The sequence below is a fragment of the Sorex fumeus genome, unplaced genomic scaffold (genome assembly GCF_029834395.1).
Source record: "Sorex fumeus unplaced genomic scaffold, SorFum_2.1 ptg000129l, whole genome shotgun sequence".
Lineage (NCBI taxonomy): Eukaryota > Metazoa > Chordata > Mammalia > Eulipotyphla > Soricidae > Sorex > Sorex fumeus.
The window spans coordinates 12,239,677-12,264,987 of NW_026606186.1; positions in this window are offsets into that span (position 1 = coordinate 12,239,677).

Sequence of the window (25,311 nt, forward strand, 5' to 3'; positions counted from 1 at the left end):
GCCAACATTTTCCTGGCATGGTTAGAGGTAACAACAGCCTGGAGCCTGGTGCAGAGCTAATCTGGGGGAGCATCTTTTATGCCAAGAAAGCATAAACATACTTCAGAGATGCAGCCTTGATTAAAAATACATGGACACTCTGTGGATCTAAGCTGAAGACATATGGCCTTTGATTGCCTGGCATTTTCAATTCATACAAGAACATTATGGTGCTGCATTATGGATGAGAAGACACATTTCACTATCTTAAACAGAGGGACTTTATGTGCTTTTCCTTTCCCCTCCCCATCCTCCATCATTTCCCCACCCCTTACTCAGAGATTGAACTATTCAATTAAGTTCTGATTAACCGTACTTCCAATTTTGTCACAGCAGTGCCATCCACAGCCTGGTTGTTTTCTTCATGGAGACAAAAATAAGCTCTGTCTACAAGATGAGAAAGAGTCCAAGCTACCAGTTCTCCTTCAGAAAAAGTTCCTTGCATTTCTCTTTCATTCTCTACCTCTAAAAGCAACTATTTTTTTCCCACTAAATCAATATTGAGTAGGTGAATTAACTTTCACAAAAAGCACCTCTCATATGAGCTTTCTCTATGTTTTCACTCGTGTTGTTGCAATATTCCACTGTCTTCCTCACCTCCAGGAGACAGACTAAATATAAAAATGTTTAATCATAAAAATTGCAAAATAATGGAGCTTAAAGAGTCCTAACTTTTCAATATGTTCTTCTGTTTTTTTTTTATAGTAACACTAGACATGTTCTGTTACCTATAACTCATTGATATATATAGTTGATGAAAACACTGATTGGTACTGTCCTAGAATTAGTTTTAAAAGTCCAGTAGCACTGTAGCACTGTCCTCCCGTTGTTCATCAATTTGCTCGAGCGGGCACCAGTAACGTCTCTATTATGAGACTTGTTGTCACTGTTTTTAGCATATTGAATATTGAATACGACACGGGGAGGTTGCCAAGCTCTGCCATGAGGGTAGGATGCTGTCAGGCTCTCCGAGAGGAACAGAAGAATGAACCCGGTCGGCCGCATGCAAGGCAAATGCCCTACCCGCTGTGCTATCATTCCAGCCCAAAATCCAGTATTCAGGAAAATTCCTCAATCCTGAGAAAACTTTGGTAGTTAGCTACTCTAGATGACTGAAGAAAATTAAAACTTATGACCTGAAGTGCTAAAAGAATAGACCCAAATGCAGAAGAAATGATAAGCAATTGTTTAGTATCAAAGCAGTGGTAGAATAAAATGGTTATAGCAAACCACATATTTGGCAAAATTTTGGTCCTAGAAACATAAATCAGAAAATCAGGTCTGTGTTTTAAAAAGCAGATCCAGCAAGGAACCAATGCTTATTGAACACTGCAATCTAAAGTTTGTAAAATCAAAACCTTATTTTTTAAAATTAAAAAAAAATCTGAATATATTCTTTGTAGTAGGAGTCTGCTGTGAACTTTATATGAGATCACTTTTATCTTTCACAATTCAATTCACTAGGTTTAACAATACCTGTTTTGCATATTAGAATCTTTTGGGGTGAGACTCAAGTATTAGTTAATTTTTATGCTTCCAGTATGTAACTTACACACTGAATTTAATTGATCTGGATTACAGCATGCATATGGGGGTTTAAACGATATTTCTAGGTAAAATAGTGTGAATAGTTTTCTTCCCAAATTATTGCTCTCCCTGACCGCAGGCCAGAATATGACCTATTTGGGAATAATGCCTTTATAGATAGAAATTTTAAGATGAAGATGCTTTGATTTGCCAATGTAAGATGAGGTCATGTTAAATTGGGTCAAACTCTATATCTAATGACTAGTGTCTTTCCAAGGAGAGGATACACAGTAATACTAAAAGCCAAGTGACAATGGAATCAGGACATGCACTAGGAGACAAAAGAAATACATCGGAAAAATATAGAAGAATCAGGAGCAAATAAACAACAATAAAACCCCTAAGGAGAGTCAGGTACTACCCCAAACTGAGAAGTCAGGTACTTCCCCAAACTAAGAATGATTCTTCAAATTGCTAAAAATTTACTTCAAATTCAAACTCCTGACTTTTTGAAATGTGGTGAATACATATATATATATATATATTTTGACATCTTATTTGAAGTAATAGCCCAGTGGGTAGGGCGTTTGCCTTGCACGCAGCTGACCCGGCCGACCCAGGTTCGATTCCTCCACCTCTCACAGAGAGCCTGGCAAGCTACCTAGTGTATCTTGCCCACACGGCAAAGCCTGGCAAGCTACCTATGACATATTCAATATGACAAACAAAGTAACAACAAGTCTCACAATGGAGACATTACTGGGCCTCCTCGAGCAAATCAATGAACAGGAGGACAGTGCTTATTTGAAGAAATTGATTGAAAAAGCCATAATGAATTAATCTAAGAGAACATTCTAATTTGCAGCTAAATTTGCATACTACTGTTTTAAATAGATATAAACCCACATCACATAAGGTCATCTTGATTGGTACTGTTTGCCTTCAGGCCAGAAGGTTCTTCTACAATTACCCTCACAGTTATCCTCCAATGAATTAAATTCTTACACAGTAGTGAAAGGAAACATACTGTATTCACGTGGACCTTCTTCACTTAACTACTTTTTAAGGGTCTCAGATGACCCTTTAGGGTAAAACAGACACCTCACAAGTCAGAAATAATGAACCCAGCCCAGGTATAACTTTAAGATGTGTCCCCTTCCCTTTAAAATATTGCTCTCTGCAAATTCCAAAGAGAAGATTTTCAAAGAGAAAAGCACAATCATTACAGTTGAGAAACTGCTCTTGAAACTTATTAGCTCGTGACTCATACTCCTGAAAGGAGCTAATACCTTAATTTCATATTTCTCTGCTCAAATGCAGACCAAGGCGTAAACTGAAATGAAACTTTACACTAATGGCTTCTTAATTATACCCATCTAAAAGCAATTACCTGAGTTTTAGCAGATAAAAAGTTAGGGTTGATGGGACCAGCAGATGAGAAATAAGATGAAAGGTCATCTACAAAAAAAGATCAGTGGAGAGAAGATAAAACACAGTGAGGAGAGAGAGAAAAATATCCAGATATAAAGCAAAGGTTGATAAATTTCTAATAATAGTACTGCCTGGTTTCTAAAACAAGTATGCCCTGTTCTCCCCTAACTGTTAGAAATGAGGCTAAAGAAAAATGTTTTATTTCAAGGTAAAAACGAACTAGTTCTGAGACTTTGCTAATAATAAATTAAAATTTCTTTATGCTGTATTTTGAGGCAAATTTTATAAATTGCAGTACCATAATTTGATGGTCGAAGTAATTAAATAAATATTTTTGGTAGTCTCTCAATCACAAGGAGATTATACATCATGGGTTCAGTTTGCAAAATGTTGCATAGCATTATTTATGCAAGCATGTGTGTGCATGTGATGTCCATGCAAAGGAAGATAGTTACCAATGTTTTCAGGTTACCTACTTTGAGCAGAATCTTTTGATAACCATCTACTTTATTCCATATATATTTCTATTCTGTTTGGATAAGTTATAATGAGCATTTATTCATTGTAATTTAAAGCACCAAAAATAAAAGCCAAATATAAATGAGCTGTTCTCATGGAAAAGGCAAGTTAAATTGATTGCTTTCACCCCCATTAAAAATTTAACTGATATGGATTTTAGGGGTAAATTTGACAAGCTTTTCAACACAGATCCAAGCCTAATACAAAATCCCACAGGTGAAAATCCCTCACATGGGAATAAACTTTATTTTGGTCTGCAAGATCACTGAACATTTTAAAATTTTTGAATGTCTTTGAATGTGTCCTTTAATTTAATTTCCACATTCTTCCTCAACCTTTGCCTCACTCTCATTCTCTCTCTCTTTCTCCTTCTCTCTCTTTCTCTCTATCTCATGTGCATGCTCATATGTACACACACACTGAATTTGTTTTAATTTTAATTTTCGTTAAATTAAGCATGTGGACTTGCAAATCTGTCATATAGTTTTCATACATAGTCATATGGTTTGCATGTATCAATGTAGTAATCTTTGAAAACAGTACCAGAATTTCAAGTGATTAAATATTTTTCTACATTTCATAGGGACTCCACACCACACTGTTTTCACTTGGGTGCTCCGGGGGGGGGGGGGGTGGTGAGAGCCCTCCCTTCCCCAAGGGACCCAGTCTGGCAGCCGACCTCCACTACCCAACCGCTGCCACACTCCAGGCCACTTTCTGAATGCTCAGACTGAGCCTCACACATGAGTGAAGTTCCATGGAACTCAGGTAATGCAGAACTTTGTGACCTTGGACTCTGTGCCCAACAGGACCCAGGAGCAGAGATCCTCTGCCTGCTTCCCCCAGTCTCCAGTGACCCTGGGGCCACACTCATAAGCCACTCCCTGAAGGTGCCAGATAATCTCCTTATCTGCCACCCTCCAGAACTCATGGCTGCTTCTCCTGGAAGGGAGTATAAGATGAGGCTCCCATAACCATGCCACCAGACTTCGTGCCAGGCTGTTTTCACTCAGGGTGCACCAGAGGGGGCTTGGTGAGAGTCCTCCTCGCCCCAAGGTATCCAGCTCCGGCAGCCAACCTCCACAACCCAACCGCTACCATGCTCCAGGCCTCTTTGTGGCCGTGAGACACATCACAAGACACTTCCTACCCATTTTCCATACTTACCACATCATGTTTGATGGGGTTCAGACAGTAGGCAACTAATCAAAGAGAGAAAAAATATATATATCTTGGAGAGCCTGGCAAGCTACCAAGAGTATCCCGCCCACACGGTCAGAGCCTGGCAAGCTCCCTGTGGTGTATTCGACATGCCAAAAAACAGTAATTATAACAGGTCTCATTCTCCTGACCGTGAAAGAGTCTTCAATCGTCGGGAAAGATGAGTAAGGAGAGGCCTCTAAAATCTCAGAGTTGGGACAAATAGAGGTGTTACTGGTGCTCACTCAAGTAAATCAATGAACAATGGGATTACAGTGATAGAGTGATACATTTCATCTCCTACTTCCATCATTTGAGTCACAACTTATTTCAGAGTCTCTCATTTCTTTATTTTCAAATGCTTCTTCTGTATGTTCTTTGTGGCCAGAAATCAGTTACACATTTAGCACAGTGAGCTCAAAACCAATGTTCAGTTATCACTGGCCATTGAAAACTCTGCATTTTTGCAATGCTTTTAGATTCAAAATCAATAGGAAGAGTTGGTTTCACATCAGTTAACAGTCCACGCTCTGCCACAGCATTAATATTCATTTGCATTTAGGTGATTGAATTCAAGAGACAAAAAATTTAAAAAACTAAATCCACAACTTTCTACTGACAATGACAAAATTAAAAACAAACCCTAACATATGTTAGTTATTTCCAATGTTCTCTATTCTATAAGTTGCTTTGTCAGTTATAATTCATTTTAATTTTCACAAGAATCCTCTGTGACAAGTATTATTCTCGTTTCTAAATGAGAATATTGACACTAAGATAAATACAGTTCTAATGACAGCACAGCTTTTAGGAATTACAGTGAGTCAAAAACGAAGTGAGTTGGGTAAAAAAGTATGAAGCATTTTTCTGAACCAGATTCCTGAACCAGATGACGTGACCATGGTGTGCTAGAGTAGGCTGTTCCTGACTTGAAGGATATGTCTGTACTCACACCTTAATTCAGGGTGTAACTCGAAATCAGTCTTGATGAGAATGTGTATGGACTACTGAAAGTCAGAATCTGCCGAGAATCTATCAGGAACAGGATTGGGGAGGGGAATGAGGGATTATGGGGAGAATCACTCATTAAACACTGGTCCGTCATAGCTCCTAATATAGAATGGGGTGACTTTGCTCATCTTTTATTTCTTTTTATCCTTTTTCTGTCAGGACCCTATTAGTTGTTATGCATAGGGTTGACAACAGAGGAAAAAGGAGAATGTCTTTAGATGCTGAGAAATGCACCAATAAATTCTACATGTGCAACATAGAAGAAAAACAAGGATTCTTACATCCATCAAGCAGCACCAAAGCAAGAAGAAAAAATTTACTGTAAAGTAGAGAAAATAAGGAATGGGGATTTTATAAGCACATTGTAATGAATAGGCGCATTTCTAATAAGAATTATCTTGGTAAACCTTACTTATTTTTTAGATTTTCAATTATGGAAAACAAAAGTCAAATAGAAATGACAATTAAGACCTTTTGTATTATATACGTATGTATATTTGTCTGGTTTTATTATTTCATTTATTATTTATTATAATAAATAAAATCATTTATATTTTATTATTACAGTGACATACACTAAGAAATAAGTGCTGGCTTTTAACTGTGCAGGATATGATTCTTTTCTTATACAAATAGTCAGATCTCATCTGTTACTTTCATTTTATCTTCTAATTCTCAGTCAATGACATTTTCTTGAGAAATGCGTTTTATGATTACTCATACTAAAAATAGTCCTAATCCCATTTACTCTGTACCATATTGCATTTCATACACATGTGCTTGCATGTATATATGTGCACATACACACAGAGACACAATGACACACAATCTATTGAAATCAGTGCCTCAGAATGTGACCTTATTAGAAATAGGTCTATTGAGTCACAATTAAATTCAGCCATTTTGAGTTGGCTCTAATATAGTGCTGCCTTATAAAGGGTAAACTTGGAGAGTCACATGCAGAGGCAGTGTTAATAAATAGGGCAGCACCAAGTGCAAAGATATCAGATATTGTGGTAACGTAGTAACAAGTCATGGAACACTCAAGGTTGCCAGAAAGCCATCAACATCACTTGAAAGAGGTTTGATTGAGGTTCTCCCTCAAAGATCTCAGAATTAACTAATCCCACTGTCAGCAAAATTCAGAATTTCTAGTCTCCGTAATAGTGAGGTGATACTTGTTTATCATAACAAAACTAGTTGGTGGTGCTTATACTTTCTTAAGGAGTGAATACTCTGCCATTTCATCATTCTATCACTGCTACTGTTTATTTACTACTTCCTTTCTTCCTACACTGGAGAGTGGGGACCTCTGGATCAGTGCTATATCTATGATCAGATCTATGATCATTGACTGCCACCAAATAAGCATTCAGCACATATTTATCAATTATAATAAGGATAATATTGGCTTACTTGGATGAAGAAAAATCTGGAAATAAAATTTTAGGCAAGCCATGGCTAAGCAATTTGGTTATGATTCCAATCTCTAGCTTCTCTCTCTCCCTCTCTCCCTTTCTTTCTCTCTCTCTCTCTACTCTCTCCTTCTTCCTCTTTCCAGCATTTCTTATAGGAACTAGATAGCTCTTAGGTCATATTAGACTAGATCACATCAAACTTCTTCCGTCATAAATAAGAAAAAGTGACAAAACAATGGAACCCAATCAAATTGAAAAGGATTTCAAATAATACTTGGTGAAATTTAATGTAAAAGATATTTTCTTCCTGGATATTCCTAGGCCATTTTAAAAATCAGCTTGAAAGTACAAACCTAGAAGATGGTCTGAGTTTACCTTCCTTGACCTAAATTTGGGTGAGTTATGAGCTTATCTTTGCCTTGATTACCACATCACCATGACCAGAAAACAAGGAGGAGATATGTACGCATGTATATTTGTGTTGTACATGCATACATAAATTATATACCATCAATATATAAATTATATACCATCATAACACAACAAATTCTTTATTAATTAACCTTCTGGTACAATTACAAACATCCAATATTAAAAAGTTTATTAGGGAGGAGTGTTAATGCTGAGACACTACCAAAAAAGTCAATCCTAGTGTGCAAATAAAGAAACATTTTGGAAAGTTGTTGATGTAGCATGGATTTATGATGCATTTTTAGGTATACAGTATTATAATTTCGTTCCTGTGTAATGACATTATGATTAGCCCCAGTCTAGTTTCCATCCACCACTATGTATTGTAGGATAACACTCTTTTGTCCTTTCTCAGGTAGCTTAGGTTTGTCAGGTCACACCCATCTAAGGACACTGAACTTGTATTGTAAGCAATGTCCTTTCTGTGTGGACACAGGAAGACAATTAATATTATGTTTTGTAACTTGGGAGTTGATTGACTCCAGAGATCCAGAGTTAGAGCCAGAAGGAGAGAGGTTCCAAGATTGGGTCCCAGGAGAGAAGGAGGCAGAGAAAGACAGGAGTGAAGAGGATTGGAATAAACTACTATTGATATAAACCGGCCTGGCCCTCATTTCTTCTTCCGTCTGCCCTTGGCCAACAGCCGTTCTGATCCAGGCCACACACAGCGGCTCAAGAGCACCGAACGCAGCCGGTGAGACAGTGTCATCCAGTGAGCCCTTGAACACACAACCTTCGGCGTGAGAAGATTTTACAATGTATCAGAGCAGAATTTCTACCTTATTTAACCACACACTCCATCCCAACCCTCAATAAAAATATCATATAAGTCAGCTATCCGCCATCTAGATTTTTGTGTTAAGAATGTAAAATCACCAATCTGAAAATATACACACATCTTTAAACTCATTGCAGCATTATTTCCAATAGCCAAGGTTTGGAAACAACCAAAGTGCCCTCAGATGGACGAGTAAATAAAAATAGGTGGCAGTTAGATACAATAGAAGACTGTTCATTTATAAAAAGACATTTCAAACACTTGTACCGTTACCCTCCATGGGCATTCACAGGCCAAATACTTAACCAGGTCTGCACTAATGTCTGCTCTGTCATTCTTCCAAGTCCTACTCTTTCAGATTCATTGTGTTGTTTACTTAGCATAAGTCAAATTTAAATTAAACCGACATGTTCTTTTTTCAGTTTTAGATGACTCATTGAATGGACTTTTAGGGCCCTGACAGATTTTCCATACCTCAAAAGCACCTGAAGTGACCCTTTAAATATGCAGAAGTTCATATAAATACATGCAGATTTCTGAGTAAGGGTCTTAATGTATAAACCTGTCACTATGCTTAGCACTATCAATAAAGCAGAAAGAGAGAAGATGGAGTTTTTTCTTCAGATTTATTCTTTTCTTTTATTGTTGTGAAGGGAGGACTGTTCCCTCCACAAATTGGTTTCTTCTTCCTATTTTTTTTAAGTTTTCTTGATTGATGTTCTGGGTAAAAGCTTCCAATGAACAAATTTTCTTCTAAAAGCTGTGCTTATGTGATTCTCTCAAACCACAAGCATTTAAAGGCTAGAATGCACTGGTTTCTAGGGTATAGAATAAGAGGATTTAAGAACACAATTAGTAACTTGTTCCAGCAATTAGAGCTGAGTTTAATTACAAACTAACCTCTTGATAGACCATTTGACAGTCGGTGCAAAGTGAGAGAAAGAGATCAGAAAACTGCTAGAAGCAGCAGCAAACGAACTTTCCCCCACATATTTATTTTCTCTCACAGTATCTTCATGCCTGGTGTTGATTTTATGAGTGAAAATGTAACTGATTTTGTTCCTTAACATGGTTTATTTTTTAACTTGGCAACCGGGTTTTATTTTGTTAAGCTTTCTACTGCACCTTTGTGAGAACCGAGTTGGGATTCTGGATTTACTGCTCACCTGACTTTAATGGTACCCAACATGCTTCCTCCTTCTCCCCAAAGACATGTCTGTCTTTTTAAAGGAGAAGAAGGCAACACGGGTGCTCAGACCTTAAACTTTAAAGCACAGCAGGGCTAGAGAGATGATCTAATCCAATTAAAACGCATTACAGACATGTGCACTTGAGCACTGGAGAGCTCATTGTGCAAGATCACAGATTTGGCCTAGGCTGAGACCTCAAAGCAATTCTACACATTAAGTACAACAGAGACCAATCCTAAAACAAAGGAAAGATGTATACTTCCTGTGGTTATGTTGAAGTCATTCATTTCTTTCCTGTTAGCATTTCCAAAAATGGAGCCCTCAAAAAGATGAATAGGAGGCTATTCTTTCAGCACTGCATCCCCCCCTTTAAGTACTGGGACTCAGATCCATTTACTGGGCATGTGATACGGATAGAGCTTTATGCAGAGCTGTGCTGGCCCTGAGCACAGAGCCAATTACTTCTGAGGCAGAAGGAGCTGAGCAGGAGAAAGCATGTGGTTAAGAATTAGGAAAGCTGGCATGGTGCCCTGTTCTGCAATTTACTAGCCATAAGCAGACCCACTCACTGCAAACCAACTTCCTTTGACTTCTCAATGGGAAGTATAATGCCTTATCCCATGTTGCATTTCTTCAGTAAACATCACTGAGTATCCTCTAAGTGCCAGAAACTATACTAGGTTCTAGAAATATAATGCATGCCCCAAAACCCTAGATCTCAAGAGTTTAAATGCAATGTCAAGAGCTCACATGTGGGCTGGAGTGACAGTGTAGAGGGTTGCCTTGCACACAGCTGACCCAGATTTGATTCCCAGCATCCCATATGGTCCCCTGAGTACCGCCAGGAGTAATTCTTGAGTGCAAAGCCAGGAGTAACCCTTGTGCATCGCTGCTTGTGACCCAAAAAGAAAAAAAAAGAGCTCACATGCTACCTGGAAAGGTATCTGATAAGATGCACATTTGAGCAAAGTAAGGAAGAAAGTGAAGCAATGTATCTTATGACTACCCTGAAAAGCACTGGAAATTGACGAATGACTGAAAGGTTCCTAAGCATGTTTGATGGGGAGCAAGAAAAGCAAGATTTTTTTTCAAGGATCAAATGCTTAGTGTTAAAAATAATAATGAAGTTATGTGTAAAGATATATGCTAATATTATGTTATGTCACTTTCCTTGATGGAATTACATTCTGTTAAGATTATATGAAAAGATATCATAATTTTCTGAAATTCCACTCAAATTTCTAAGGTGATATATAATATATTTTAATTCTTTTATTTTGAAAGTTATTTTATATAAAATTTGAATTCAGGGAACATTGTGTTTGAGAGAGTAGATAGTGAGTATGAGAAACTTGGTTTAAATCTTGCCACTTTTTTTAGACTGTTTTCATTTAAGCCCTATATATCTTGGTTTTCTCTTCTGTAAATTAGGGGTTAAAAAAAGATGTTCCTGCAGGCATTTTGTGAAAGGTAATAATATGCTGTGTGTCAGGGTCACAGCATAGTGGAGGGTCCTGGGAATGGTTGAGTAAAGGTTAGGTCTCACAATAATTTAATCATGGTGGTGTGTTCATTTGGCCCAATTCTATTGTAACAATGTGCTCTCCACTCTCATTGAGAAGTGCCCTTAAGCCAAGAAACCTGTTAGAATGATCAGCCCCCACAACTAACTTGCTGCAAACATTGCAAAAACAGCTTCCCTTCAGCTTGTCATTTTAAAATGTGCTGCTACCTACTCCCTAGTTCTGTTGCTAAAAGAAAAAGAACAAAGTAACTTCTACCACCTCCCCAATAGTACAAATTGCTGGTGGCTCTAACCCACTTATATGTACAGTCATATGTGGTTTGCTGTGGTGGAGAAGATCAATTATATATGCATCTATTTGTTCACAGGGTTGATGCCGGGGGTCATAGGCTGATTTTGTTACTTCCTTTGCAGTGTCTTTGCCTTCCCCTAAAATGTCAAAGTCTGTAGAACAAATGACAGTTTTCTCATACCCATTTTATTTCATCAAAATATACCAGAGTTTTTTTATAAGAACAAAATATTCAATCTGCTTGTCAAGAGTCCCATTACATACTTTGTTTCTTATTCATATGCTCTGATAAAATGTGGTATCCCTATAGTCCTAACAGTCTAGGGAACGTAAGAGGGAATTATTCACTTTAGAAGCAAATCACTGCAGATAATGGCTACTGAATTCTTTTGAGAATGCAATTAAAATCATGAATTTTGGGTTTGTTACATCAACTACCTATGCAGATATCAGACCATACATAATTCACAAGATAATCAAAAGCCATGATTCTTATGAAAACAACTTTGGTCCCTAACGTAATAATTTACTACTTGGTTGGATCTTCATTTCCCATTGTTTTGGGCTGCTTTATAGGTCATAGGGTGACTTGGCCCAAACACTGAGGGTTTGGGTTAATATTAGCCTGGGAAATGGATGAAGCAAAAGATGAAGATGGTAAAGACTCCCCTCCCTGCCTACAGCCTTGTGTCATCAGTAGTTTGGGGAAAGGTTTCTTTGACTCAGCCTTGAAGAACCTTGTGGGTTAAGCCTTAAGTCAAAAGGAAGCAGGTAACTATGTAGTTCCTTCTTAAAATGAGGTTGTGTGGCATGACACCACAACCATCAAACATCTACTTCTTTGTTTCAACTTCCTGCACATTATGTACTTATTCTACTTAATTTAATCAAATGAATGCATCATACAGTAAGTGCAAAACACAAAGGTGCAGTATCCCATCCAAGGTGGAGTTACAGGTAAATTATTTGTTAACATTAATAATATTATTCTTTTGACCTTATTTAATATATTATTAATTTATAATCTGTGCTGACAGTCACATTAAAGAACTAAGATGTGCAGACATTATTTAATTAAATCTGAGCAACTCCATGAAATAGACTTTGCCATTCTCAGATCACAAATGGGAATAATGAGGCAGAAATAGGAAATAATCTATTCGAATTCACCCATCTTCTACATGGCCAAATTCACGACTGTTTGACTGCAGTCCTTGACTAAGGATTACTATGCCACTAAGACTTATTGCCTCCAATATATGGTAGGATACTTCTCTATTCAAAATCATATTATTTGGTTTACCACAGCAATCATGGATTGTAGATTTTGTTATGTGTCTCCTTTTAGAAAATAGAAAAGAAAAAAAACAATTATTCTTGGGCAGTAAAAAGAATTAAACACAAATTCACCCAGTGAAATTGGTACACTCACCAAATTTACCCACTCACAAAAGTAGAACAGTCACCAAGATTCAATTACCGAAATCTTGCTTTTCAACTTGAGCGCAGACACACATACGCTATGGAAAATATACAAAAGAAAAAAATGAAGGGCCTGGAACGATAACACAGCGGGTAGGCATTTGCCTTGCACACGGCTGACCCAGATTCGATTCCCAGCATCCCATATGGTCCCCTGAGCATTGCCAGGAGTAATTCCTGAGTGCAGAGCCAGAGTAATCCCTGAGCATCGCCAGGTGTAACCCAAAAAGAAAAAAATATAAAGAAAAAAAAAAGAAGATTCAAGACAAGTAACTGAATGATAAGAAATTTTCTAAACCCTCAAGGGATTAAGAAAAATATTTGACACTGTAGAGATAGTGAAACTATCGACTACCTAGTTTCACCCAGACCTAGTTGAAACTTTGTGATTATCCCTCTTAAATGTTTTGAATTCAATTTTACCTTAGTCATGAAAAAGAGGAGCTGGAGTGATAGTACAGTGGTAGGGCATTTGCCTTGTGCACAGCCAGCATGGCCAACTCGGGTTCGATTTCTCTGCCCCTCTCAGAGAGCCTGGAAAGCTACCAAGAGTATCTCGCCCTTATGGCAAAGCCTGGCGAGCTACCCATGATGTATTCAATATGCCAAACACAGTAACAACAAGTCTCATGATGGAGATATTACTGGGTCTGCTCGAGCAAATTGATGAACAACGGGAGAACAGTGCAGTGCAGTGCATGAAGAAGAATATTTTTCCTAGCTGTAACATAAGAAAAGATAAATGATCACCATTTTATTGACAAATATTTATTCCTACAGTGTCTAGCATCAGACTGATATATTTTATAAGGAAATATCTTCTATGTTGTTAAGTTCTCCTTAGTTTTATCCTAGTTGATAAGCTTTCTAATCTAGCAAGATCAGGAAGAAGAGAGAAAGAAAACATTTCCCAGAAAAGGAGTAAAAGTGTGTATGCATGTATCTGTTGAGAGACAAAGAGAGAGAGAGAGAGAGAGAGAGAGCGAGAGAGAGAGAGAAAGAGAGAGGGATAGGGAGAGGAGAGGGAAGAGGGAGAGATTTTTAGTTTGAAAAAGAATACCAAAAATTTGACAGCTACATAGTACTCCATTGTGTAGATGTACCAAAATTTCTTTAACCAGTCATCTGTTCTTGGCCATTCAGGTTTTTTCCAGATTCTAGCTATTGTAAACAGTGCTGCAATAAACAAACAAGTGCAGACATCACTTCAACTATACTTTTTTGCCTCTCTGGATATTTTCCCAGGAGTGGTATTGCTCGATCAAATAGGAGCTCAATTTCTAATTTTTTGAGAATCTTCCATACTGTTCTCCAAAAGGGCTGAACCAGTTGGCATTCCCACCAGCAATGAAGGAGGGTCCCTTTCTCGCCACACCCACACCAACACCGGTTGCTTTTGTTCTTTTGTATGTAGGCCAGTCTCTGTGGTTTGAAATGATATCCCATTGTTGTTTTAATCTGCATCTCCCTGATGATTAATGATGTAGAGCATTTTCTCATGTGCCTTTTGGCACTACATGGAAAGTATCATGCTAAGCAAAATGAGTCAGAAAGAGAGGGACTGACATAGAAGGATTGCATTCATCTGGGGAACATAAAGTAACAAAATAGGAGACTAACACCCAAGAATAGCAGAGATAAGTACCAGGAGGTTTACTCCATGGTTTGGAGACCAGCTGCACACGCTAAGGGAAAAGGCAGCTCAGATAGACAAGGGAACACCAAATAAAGGGTGTTGGAAGGATCCTCCCACGATGGGAGATGCATTCTGAGAGTAGACTATAGACTGAACATGATTGCCACTCAATGCCTCTTTTGAAAACCACAGCACCCAAAAGGAGAGAGAGACAAAGGGGAGTGCCCTGCCACAGAGTCAGGGTGGGATGGTGGGGACGGGGTGTGGGAGGGATACTGGGATAGTGGTGGTGGAGAATGGGCACTGGTGGAGGGATGGGTATTCAATCTTTGTATAACTGAAACCCAAGCACAAAAATTTGTTTTTATTTTTATATTTTACTTTGTTTTTGTTTTTGTTTTTGTTTTATTAGTGAAACACCATGAGGTACAGTTGTAGACTTACAAGTTGTTGTGCTTGGGTTTCAGTTATACAATGATCAAGTACCCATCCCACCACCAGTGCCCATTCTCCACCCCCACCAATCCCAGTAGCCCTCCCACCCCCCCATTCCCCATCCCACCCTGTCTCTGTGGCAGGGCACTCCCTTTTGTTCTATCTCTCCTTTTGGGTGCTGTGGTCTGCAGAAAAGACATTGGGTGGCAATCATATTCGGTCCGTAGACTACTTTCAGCAGGCATCTCCCATCCTGGGCAGTTCTTCCAAGCACCCTTTATTTGGTGCTTCAAGCACAAAAATTTGTAAATCTACAACTGTACCTCATGGTGTTTCACTAATAAAAATTTTTAAAAAAAGAAATTAAAATCATTTAATACAAAAAAACCCAAAAAATTTAAAATTGTCATTTTAATAACTTCTATTCAATATGAGTTTCATTCTTTTTTTCTGATGGTGGATTTTAAATGATATAAGTGAGATTAATGAAGAGCATTATGTGTTTACTGTAAGCCAAAAGAAAATAAATATTGAAGGAAGACTGAGGTATACCATTTAGGGTGTCATCTCAACTTTTGCTCCAAATCTGCACGTTGACTTTGTTGTCTGTTTCTCTCTTTCTTTTTCAGTTTCAAAGAGTTTTGTGCCCTGGGATGAACCACGATTGCTCTAAACAAAACAAAGTGGTTGCAATATCAAGAATTTCTTCAGCTCAATTTGAACTTATGCCTTGGCTCTTGACTATTTTCAAGACTGGTGTTTGGAGTGAGTAAGGTTGACAGTAGCAAAGGTAATAACAATCATTTTAATAAATGCCATTGTTGAAGTTATATTGTCCAAGCAACCACACTGTCATTTATCTTGCCTGGTCCTCATAAAAATCTTGAAATGATATAACCTTTCACAATTACCATTCTGCATATGACCTATTATACCTGTGGAAAGATATTTTTATTCAAGAATGGGTTTAAGTTCTCAGATGATCTGTGCCATTGGCCTGACTCCCATTTTGTTATTTTTTTTTTAATCCTCTATATAAAGGCACTAGGAGAGTCAGCCTGATATTTCCTACTTCCCATTTAAGGTATGAATGTTCAGATATGTCCTACATTTTCGATTCCTCTGCCCCTCTTGGAGAGCCCGGCAAGCTACCGAGAGTATCTTACTCGTACAGCAAAGCCTGGCAAGTTACCCGTGACGTATTCAATATGCCAAACACAGTAACAATAAAGTCTCACAATGGAGACGTTACTGGGCTGCTCGAGAAAAATCGATGAACAACAAAGGGCAGTGACAGCGACAGTCCTACATTTATCACTTCCCAATATTCGTAGCTATTTTTTTTTTCAAAATGGGGAATTACCTGCAGATGGAAACTATTTCAGAATATACTCTATGCATATTATCAGGTAGCTCTTAAGTTGCCTTTTCTCCCCATAGAATTCTCTGATTCTGTGAGACACTTGTTGCCATGTAGAAATAAATATAACTTTCCCTATCTAGAGTACCTCTTAAGATTCATTTATATTTAGGCATTGTTTTAGTGCCGATTGTAAGCAATGCACACCATTTATATTAGATGGGAAGTTGTTTTGAGCCTAAAGAACTATACTATTACTTTCTTCTGTTCTCTTCTTTTTATTTCCTTTTCCAAAGCCATGCAAATGATGAGGTTCAATAGCTGGGTTTCTATTGATGATAATTACAATCATCTTATTCACACCTTGCCTTGTCTTATTATCTTGAATTTTATCTTCCCTTGGTTTTCTCAAACTGCAGGAGTCATATTTGATTTTTGCACCAAGGAGGAAGGGGAGAAAGAAATTAGTGTTACAAATCACCTATGCCTAGGATCCATGCAAAATGACTGCAATCATAATATTTCATGGGACAAGAGAAAGAAGGATGATTAAAACAGACTCTGGAAACTTACCATCTAGCTTTGAATATTAACCCAACCATGAATTAGTTGTGTGACCTTGTCAAATTATCTTACTTGTCTGCACCTCATTCTTCTCATCTGTAAAATGAGGGCAATAATAATGTCTTCTCTATGTATTATTAAAATTCTTAGAGGAAATAAGCCATGAAAATGACTTAGAACTGGTGCTGGGCATATCAAAAATAATAAATATATATGAACAGGTGTTATTTTATCCAAATGAAACACTGTGAGCTACATTTTGCAGTATGACAAATGATAGAAAAAAAACTTCAGGCATATTAAAACATTTATTTATAAACAATGGAACCAGTGTTTAGACTCTGTACTTGAATGCTGATCAACTAAAAGATCTGAAAATAATAGCAGGATACATTGTGTGTTCAGTATATGCCTAGTAATGTGCTATAAAACCTCTGCAGACATGACTACACTTCACCAGCAACAATAAAATAAAAATCATTTATTCTTACAGTTGTTCAAATTTTATAAATTCAAACCTTTATAACCCTTAGAAAATATGTACCCTGTGTTCCATCCAGAAACAAGTTAGTGGTGTACTAGGAATAAAACTAGGTGTGTCTGATACAGAAACCGCAGTCTTGGTTTTCAATCTACCAAAATTAAAAATTCTTCATAATTAAAAAAAAGACAAGGAGGAGGACAATTAATTCAAACAGCAATATGTGTGTTCTGGGGAGGGGCTGGCAAAAGAATGAATGTAAGCAGCAATTTTGAGGAGTGCCATTTAGAAGTGAGATTATAGAATCTGTTTGAAGATTTCCCCAGAGGACACATTAAAAAGAGGGCTTGCATGCAACTTAACAAGAGGTTAGATGAAATGCACCGGGCTCTGTGTAGGCGGGATATATACTGCAAATTAAATCCACGTTGGAAATGTTAATAAATGCATACACATGTTCTTGTTTGTAATGTGCTCCTTGCTTTTCTCATTTTTCCATGTTAGAACAGAGAGGGCATCTCTGTTGATTCTCCTGGGATCTGCTTTCCCCCCCACTCTGGTTACTTTGCTTTCTCTCTCTCTCTCTCCATCTATTCTCATCCCAAGGTCTTCTGAATTTCCTAGCTTGAGATGTTCAGGTTTCAGCAGTGTGACTATGCATAGGGAATAAAGAACAAGGAGAAAAGACTCTTGGGGCTTCCATAACCCATATCACTAAGGGTAGCCATAGTGATATTTAAATCAATAGCATCACATTACTTCTTCACTTAAAGATCCTTGAAGGTCCCCCTGGGTCCATAAAATGAAACCCAAACAATCTTGCAAGATGTTCTAAGCATCCATTCCCACTGGATCATTCTGACTTTTATGCCTTCCACCTTTTTACCAGGCATGCCATTTCCCTCTGGACACCTTCATCCATTCTTTCACATCTAAATAAAACATGATCTGCTTTGTAATTTTTCTCCCTGTCATTATACAAGAAAAGTGGTGACTGTAGAAACCTGGTTCCCTTGTTTCTACAGAACTTCACATTTATCCTTCAAACATCATTAATATGAATACTGATAAACATTTGTCATTAATGGAATCTTTAACCTTCAAGGAACAAAACTAAACATTTATGTGAGTTTTCTAATTCATCTATAAATAAAATAGGCAATTTTTACCCCCGGCTAATATTGAGAACCATACACTCAAGAAACATTTAGAAAGTGTCTTAGTGCTTGCCAAAAGGTGGCAGAGTCAGAACTCAGATTTAGATTCCTCATACATTTAAATTCACCATTTATGCAATTAACAATTATCTTTCACTTTCATTTTATTCTTGCTTGATGGCTACTCCCATATGAGACTCACTTTACCATTAGTCCTTGGAATATCTGTAGAAGATATATATCCTTAATCTTCTGAAGAAGGCAGATTAGTAGAACAAAGAAAGTAGTAAAGTTATCCAGGATATGTTGAAATGGTTGTTCACTTGTCAGCTGTGTATACCTTTGAATAAGTTATTGAATCTATCTAAAACCCCTTCCCTATTTCTCTATAACAGGCACAGCATTGCCCATTTCATTGGGCTGTGAAGAAAAGATATATATATATATATAATCTTCAATATTACAGTTAATATATATTAACTGTAATATTGAATATCTGGTAACCACTCTGTTGGATCATTTTCTTCTCTTTCTATTGGTCTTGGAGAACTGATCCTGAAGACAATTTATATATAAGGAAATAGAAGATTATTTTAATCTCAAGATCTGTGTTCCCTTAAATAGATGTCAAGAGATCTAGATGGTCACTCCTTATAAAAAATGAATTAGTTGAGTTTCTAAACGTCCTAGCAGGTTGAATGCTTTCTCATTCAGTAAGGTTGTAAGGAAAGGAGGAAATAGGACTATTTGGAATAGAGAAGAGGGTAAGAACTCTCTGCACAGATGGGAAGGAAGGCAGACACACTCCTTGGGGAAATGAGGAAGAAGGTAAACGCGTTCCCAGAAATCCATTTCTTGAGTTCAGTGCCAGGAGTTTGTTCCAAAAGACTCTGAAGTTAAGATCTGGCTATTGGCATATTATCACTATGCAAAGTTGGAGAAGTAAAAGAAAATAATATCTGACATTTCTAGAACTGCAGTGACACAGAGAAGAAAGTAGAATGTTGAGGTTCTGAGAACCCTATCCGTACAAAATCTCAAGGGGTGGATGGGGAGAGGCCTGATGGCTCTCCCCCTCACCACCTGGATTTGGGGGTCCAGGTCGCTCCCCAGCTGGGGTTGTCCGGGCCATTGGGGCAGACCCAAGGGTGGAATCCCATTGGTGTGTTTCTCCTCTCCTTGTCCAACAAATGTATAAGCATTCATGATATTAATCATTTTGTATGGACACAGTAAGAGATGCATTAAGCTTATAGACTTGCTCTCCTGGGGTCATCCCAATCTCAGACTATAGTGCTCAGGCCAAATTAATCTATTCTATCCCTAGCAGGGTCCTAGTCTCGTCGTTACTTTTGGATCATGACAGCATTTGTCCATGATCAAGCTCTTAACTTATAGTTAAGAATTGTGGCACTTTGGCCAGGCCCATCTCAATGCCAAGGTAGCACATAGCTTACCACTTTCCCTGGTACCATCCAGTCCCTTGTTGGGACCCTGCTTTTGGGGACACTAGGAAGTGAGGGCAATTGAGGCTTAAGTTGAGAAAGCCAATGCCCTGGAATGAATAATATTCGAAGCCAATTAAATCCCAGGTTACAAAAGCATAATATTAATTGTCTTCTTGTGTCTATACAAAAGGACATTGCTTTAAAGTAAACTATTCAAAAGACTTAAGGAGAGGAGAAAGGCAATATTAACTCACAATACAAGTTCACTGTCCTAGAAAGATCTGACCTTACAAATTAACAGAAACTGATTAGGGAAATAAGCTGATTAACTGGTTGGAGAAGAGAGCATAGATAAGTGGTTACAGATAAACAAAAGAATGGGAGTGACTTGGGAACACTGTGATGGTTGTGACCCAATAAACCTAAGCTCCTTGTGGTAAGGGAGAAAGGACAAAGCAATGTCATCCTACACCTATTCTTTTCCTAATACTCACCAATTCCAAGACTTGACTCACTGAATCATTAGCTAAGAACAATATAATTCACAGCACATACCTGGAGAACAGATAAAGAGTTGGTCTATTAGCACTGGATATATACACTGTAAACATTTATGTGATCAGTCTTTGATGTATATCCCTGTTTCCATTTCAACTAAACACTGCTTTAGGGCTTGAGGAGAATCAAGATACTAAGTCAAGGTCTCTTTCTGACTCTAGATGACTCATTTTATTTATTCATTAAAAAAAATGTTGGGACACAATGTATATACCTTATAACTATGGAGAATTCTTTGAGGAAAAAAATCACAGTAAATTAAATAAATGATGTGATGACAAAAACAACAACAACAATAATAATAATAATAATAATAATAATAAAAGGTTGTTTTTTTAATAAAAGAGATCATCTTAAGGAGGAAGAAGGCTTATTCCTATTATCTTAAGAAGGATGAAGTTTAATGCTTAATAACACCATGGAAGGAAATATCAAGGCAGTTACCCAATCAGAATATTCTTCCTTGATAAGCTAGAAGACTTCAGGAAAAAAAAGTCTTTTCAGTTCTCATTTGCAAACCTTCAACCTATTCCCACTTCTATATTGACCTCCTTTCAAATTTATGCTCCTTTAAAAAGCTTTACAGATGCACTACATTTTACCTTTACAAAAACTTCTACATTTAGAGGGGAGTTGGAGGCAAGAGAGCTGGAGAGAGGAGAGAGCAGAGCGGCAAGATGGACCCCGGAGAGAATAGCAAGGGGCACAGAGAGAAGAATGTAGAAGAATACAGGAGCAAGCACGTGGAGAGAGAGAGCCCAGGCTGTGAGTTAGAGCGCTGAGAGATGAGCAGGAGAGACAGAAGGAAACTGGAATGAGGAGCAGAGTGAGACTAGAATGGCAGGCTCAGAGAGACTGTGGCAGGCCTGTGGGGAGAATAGAATAAACGGTATCTCATCAATCCACTGGCTTGGTCCTCATTTCATCCACCTTCTGCCCCACGGCCCAGGCCGCCCCGGCTTTGCGAGTGGGCCGGGGCTCACCCTGAACTCGGGTGGCTAAGGGAAGAGCTGTTGGGGGGGTCGCCCGGGCCTCCCTCAAAGATTTTTATACAGCTGGTGTCCCTGGAGCGAGCATGAGCTACCAACTAAAGGTTGTACATCTATGACTGCCGAGGAAACTGACCGGAGAATGGCGGCATTCCCCTACTGAAGTACTCCTGCCAGAAGTTGTGATGCTCCTATTCCAGTGCTCCCCAACTGATCCAGTGCTTCCTGAAATTTATCGGACTCCTAATAGCTGCTCCCCTGGGACTCATTGCTGCAACCACTACTGATGCTGTTACAGGAACACCTTTTCAGTTTTGATCCAGACACTTCATTTCTTCAGAATGGGATTTAATGACTCTCATCATTGGTGACTCTCATCATCCCTGGACAGTGCAAGACAACTGGACGCTTTACTACAAGCACTGCTCTGGGTCCAGGGTTGGACTGAAATCTTACTACAACTAATGAGACTGTTTTGTATTTGGGATTGTTTCTCTGTTTCAAATTTTGTGTTTTTGTAAAAAGAAAAAGGGGGAGATGTAGGATAAAAGTTTTGTCCTTCCTGAATAGCCTCAGGTAGTTTGGTATATTGGGTTGCTCCTATCACAGTGCTCCCATTTCTCTGTGTTTATTTGCAACTTCTTTCTTTGTGCTCTGTTGACTTGTAAATATTGTTTTTCTCTTCTCCCTAAGTCCTTTGCATAGTTTATTCAGAGCAATGTCCTTTTTGTATGGACAGAAGAAGACATGCTTTTGTAATGTGACTCTCAGTGGTATTTCCCCCCTGGGCATTTGTTCTCTCACCTAAGCCTCAGCTGCCCCCAAAAACAGGGTCCCGAGGAGGGACTGGATGGAACCAGGGTTAGCGGTAAGCTATGTGCTACCCTGGTATGGAGATGGGCCTGGCCAATGCGCCATAATGCTTAACTATAAGTTAAGAACTTGGTGATGGACAAATGCTGTCATAACTATCCAAAGAGTAATAACTAGATTTGGATCCTACTAGAATTAGGAATGATTAATCTGGCCTAAGCACTGTAGTCTGAGTCTGTGGCAAGATGTTCCCAGGAGAACTGCCTTACAAGCCTTAATGTTATCTCTTACTGTGTCCATACAAAACAACTAGTATTGAAATGTTGATAAGAGATATTGGACTGAGGAAAGGAGAAAAACAGCTTAGGAGGTATTTTGCCCTTGGACAGTCAGGAAGGGCTTTGGAATACCTCATAAGTGATATTTCCTTTGAGCCTGGTAGGCCCTCAGGAAGGGCTTTCTTATGTTGATTTTGCTGCCTTACTGGGTATAGCTGTCAGCCTTGAGTGCAGGGGAGTTGGAGGCAAGAGAGCTGGAGAGAGGAGAGAGCAGGGTGGCAAGAAGGGCCGTGGAGAGGCTAGCAAGGGGGACAGAGAGAGAAGGATGGAGAGGAATACAGAAGCAGGCACGTGGAAAGAGAGAGCCCAGGCTGCGAGATGGAGCATGGAGAGATGGAGAGAAAGGAGGAGACTGGAATGAGGAGCAGTGGAGACTAGAATGGCAGGCTCAGAGAGACTGGGGCAGACGCATGGGGAGAATGAAATAAAAAGCATCTGATCAAAAAACAAAACTTCTACATTTATTTTCTTTTTCCAACAAGCCGGTTGGAGCCATAGCACAGTAGTAAGGCATTTGCCTTGCTTGCAGCCAGCCCAGCAGAGCCGGGTTTGATTCCTCCGACCTTCTCGGAGGCCGCCTTTCTCAGAGAGCCCGGCAAGCTACCGAGAGTATCTCGCCCACACGGCAGAGCCTGGCAAGCTACCCATGTCTGTATTCAATATGCCAAACACAGTAACAAGTCTCAAAATGGAGAAGTTACTGGACCCGCTTGAGCAAATTGATGAACAAAGGAAGGACAGTGGACAGTGTTCCCAACAACATCCTGTTCCCCTTCTGACATTCCCAAAAGCCTACATAAACAGAATTTCCATTTGATCACCTTGTTTTGATATCCCATCCTCCAACTATTGCTTCATTTCCTGTCTCCTTTCACAATTATTCCATTCAAACTCCCTTTCATTCATTCCATAAACCATGCCATTTATATTTTTATCACAATCAGACTACACTATAAGTGGTCAAAGTCCTATAAGTGGTCAAAGTCCTATGTTCAAAATCAGTAGACCTGATGGAGGGATGGGTGTGGGAACACTGTATGATGGAAACCCAATCATGAACAGCTTTGTGATGATCTATCTCAAGGTGAATCAGTATAAAGGCAAAAAAAAAATTCTGATTCTGGGTTACATCCCAATTTTTCTAAGAAATTAAAAGAATAGTAAAAGTTAAAAACAAACCAGGTGCATATGCTGCCTGAGCCCATGTGCTGCTTGTGCCCACGTGGCCAAGTTCATGTGGTGCCCGAGCACTTGTATGGCCCACAACTCCACTCTTGAGATGTGTACTTTAATACTTTCATGTCTAATTCTGGGATGTGTGTAGGGGCTCTCTTCGCCCTTAGGGAAGCCCGGGTTCTCTCTTGAGCACATTATTCTCCTCTCTCTTCCATTTTCTCTCCCTCCTTCCCTTCAAAATCTCCAAATAAAACCGTGTATTTTTTTAAAAAATCATTAGAAACTTCCTTAGGAGTCTGTGAGTGACTTCTTTAAATAATCTTGTCCTTCCATTTTCACAGATTTCAAGTTTAAAGTAGATAAACTAAATTTATATGCAAACTGAATGCATTTTTCTCCCCCAGACCTTTTCTTCAATCATTTCCTTACTTAGTGAATGACTCCAAGTTAGACCTCAATTCTCAAACTAAAGATATAGAATCTCTGTGATTTCTCTCTCCTCTTCTCTTACTCCCACTTCTTCCTCTTCCTTATTCTTCCTTGTTATCTCCCTCTCTCTTTCTCTGTCTCTTCATCTCTAATCCATTATGAATCCATTAGTCAGTACAAAATCTTATACAAATGAATCTTGAGTCCATTTTTAACCTTCATGGCTTCTATCCTCATTGAGAACAGCTCCAACTCTCATTGGAATATTGTATCACATCTTAACTGCTTTCTCACTTCTTTTCTAGTCTCCATCATTGTCTATTTCAGGTCATTTATGTAACCATAATTGGGCCTTTCCTTAGTTTGATATTTAAAAAGTAGTCATTAGCTACCACACAATTCTTAGGTCCTTTGAAAAGGCAAAAGTGAGTATTTATAACTTCCTTTCTCGAATTTCTCTTCTATTTTCTCTTCTGACACTTTCTATTCCTTACTATATGTTCAGTCATCATAGATATGCTCTTGGTTCTTGAACTGTTTCCTCCTTCTCCCTCATTACATCAAATATATTTCTTTTCCCAGTAATGATCTCTCTTAAAGGAGAGATCATCCTTATTTTGCCTCTGTAACCTCTGCATTTTGGGTACTTTATACCATTATTAATTATTGCTATGTATATTTTTAACAAAACTAGACTAAACATTAAGAAGTTTAAAAATGAAAACCATTCACCACTTATTTGGAATTTTGGATTTAATTGGTGTGAATTCTATTCAAGGAATTGAGAATATTTAAAAATTTCCAGATGCTTCTAATGTTTATTCAAGTTAGAGAGTGACTCCTGCACACATAGGACATTCTGTTTGTTTTTTAAAATAATTTTTTCTCAGGCGCCCTATGTTCTGTCTGGTACGTACTGACAATTCAATTAATGCTGTTTAAAATGCAAGTACCAATTAGTAAAAAACCTGTGATTCACTAAGATACATAACTACTTACTCAAACAGTTAAAGCTAAGTTAACTAAATTGAATTTTTAGAAAGG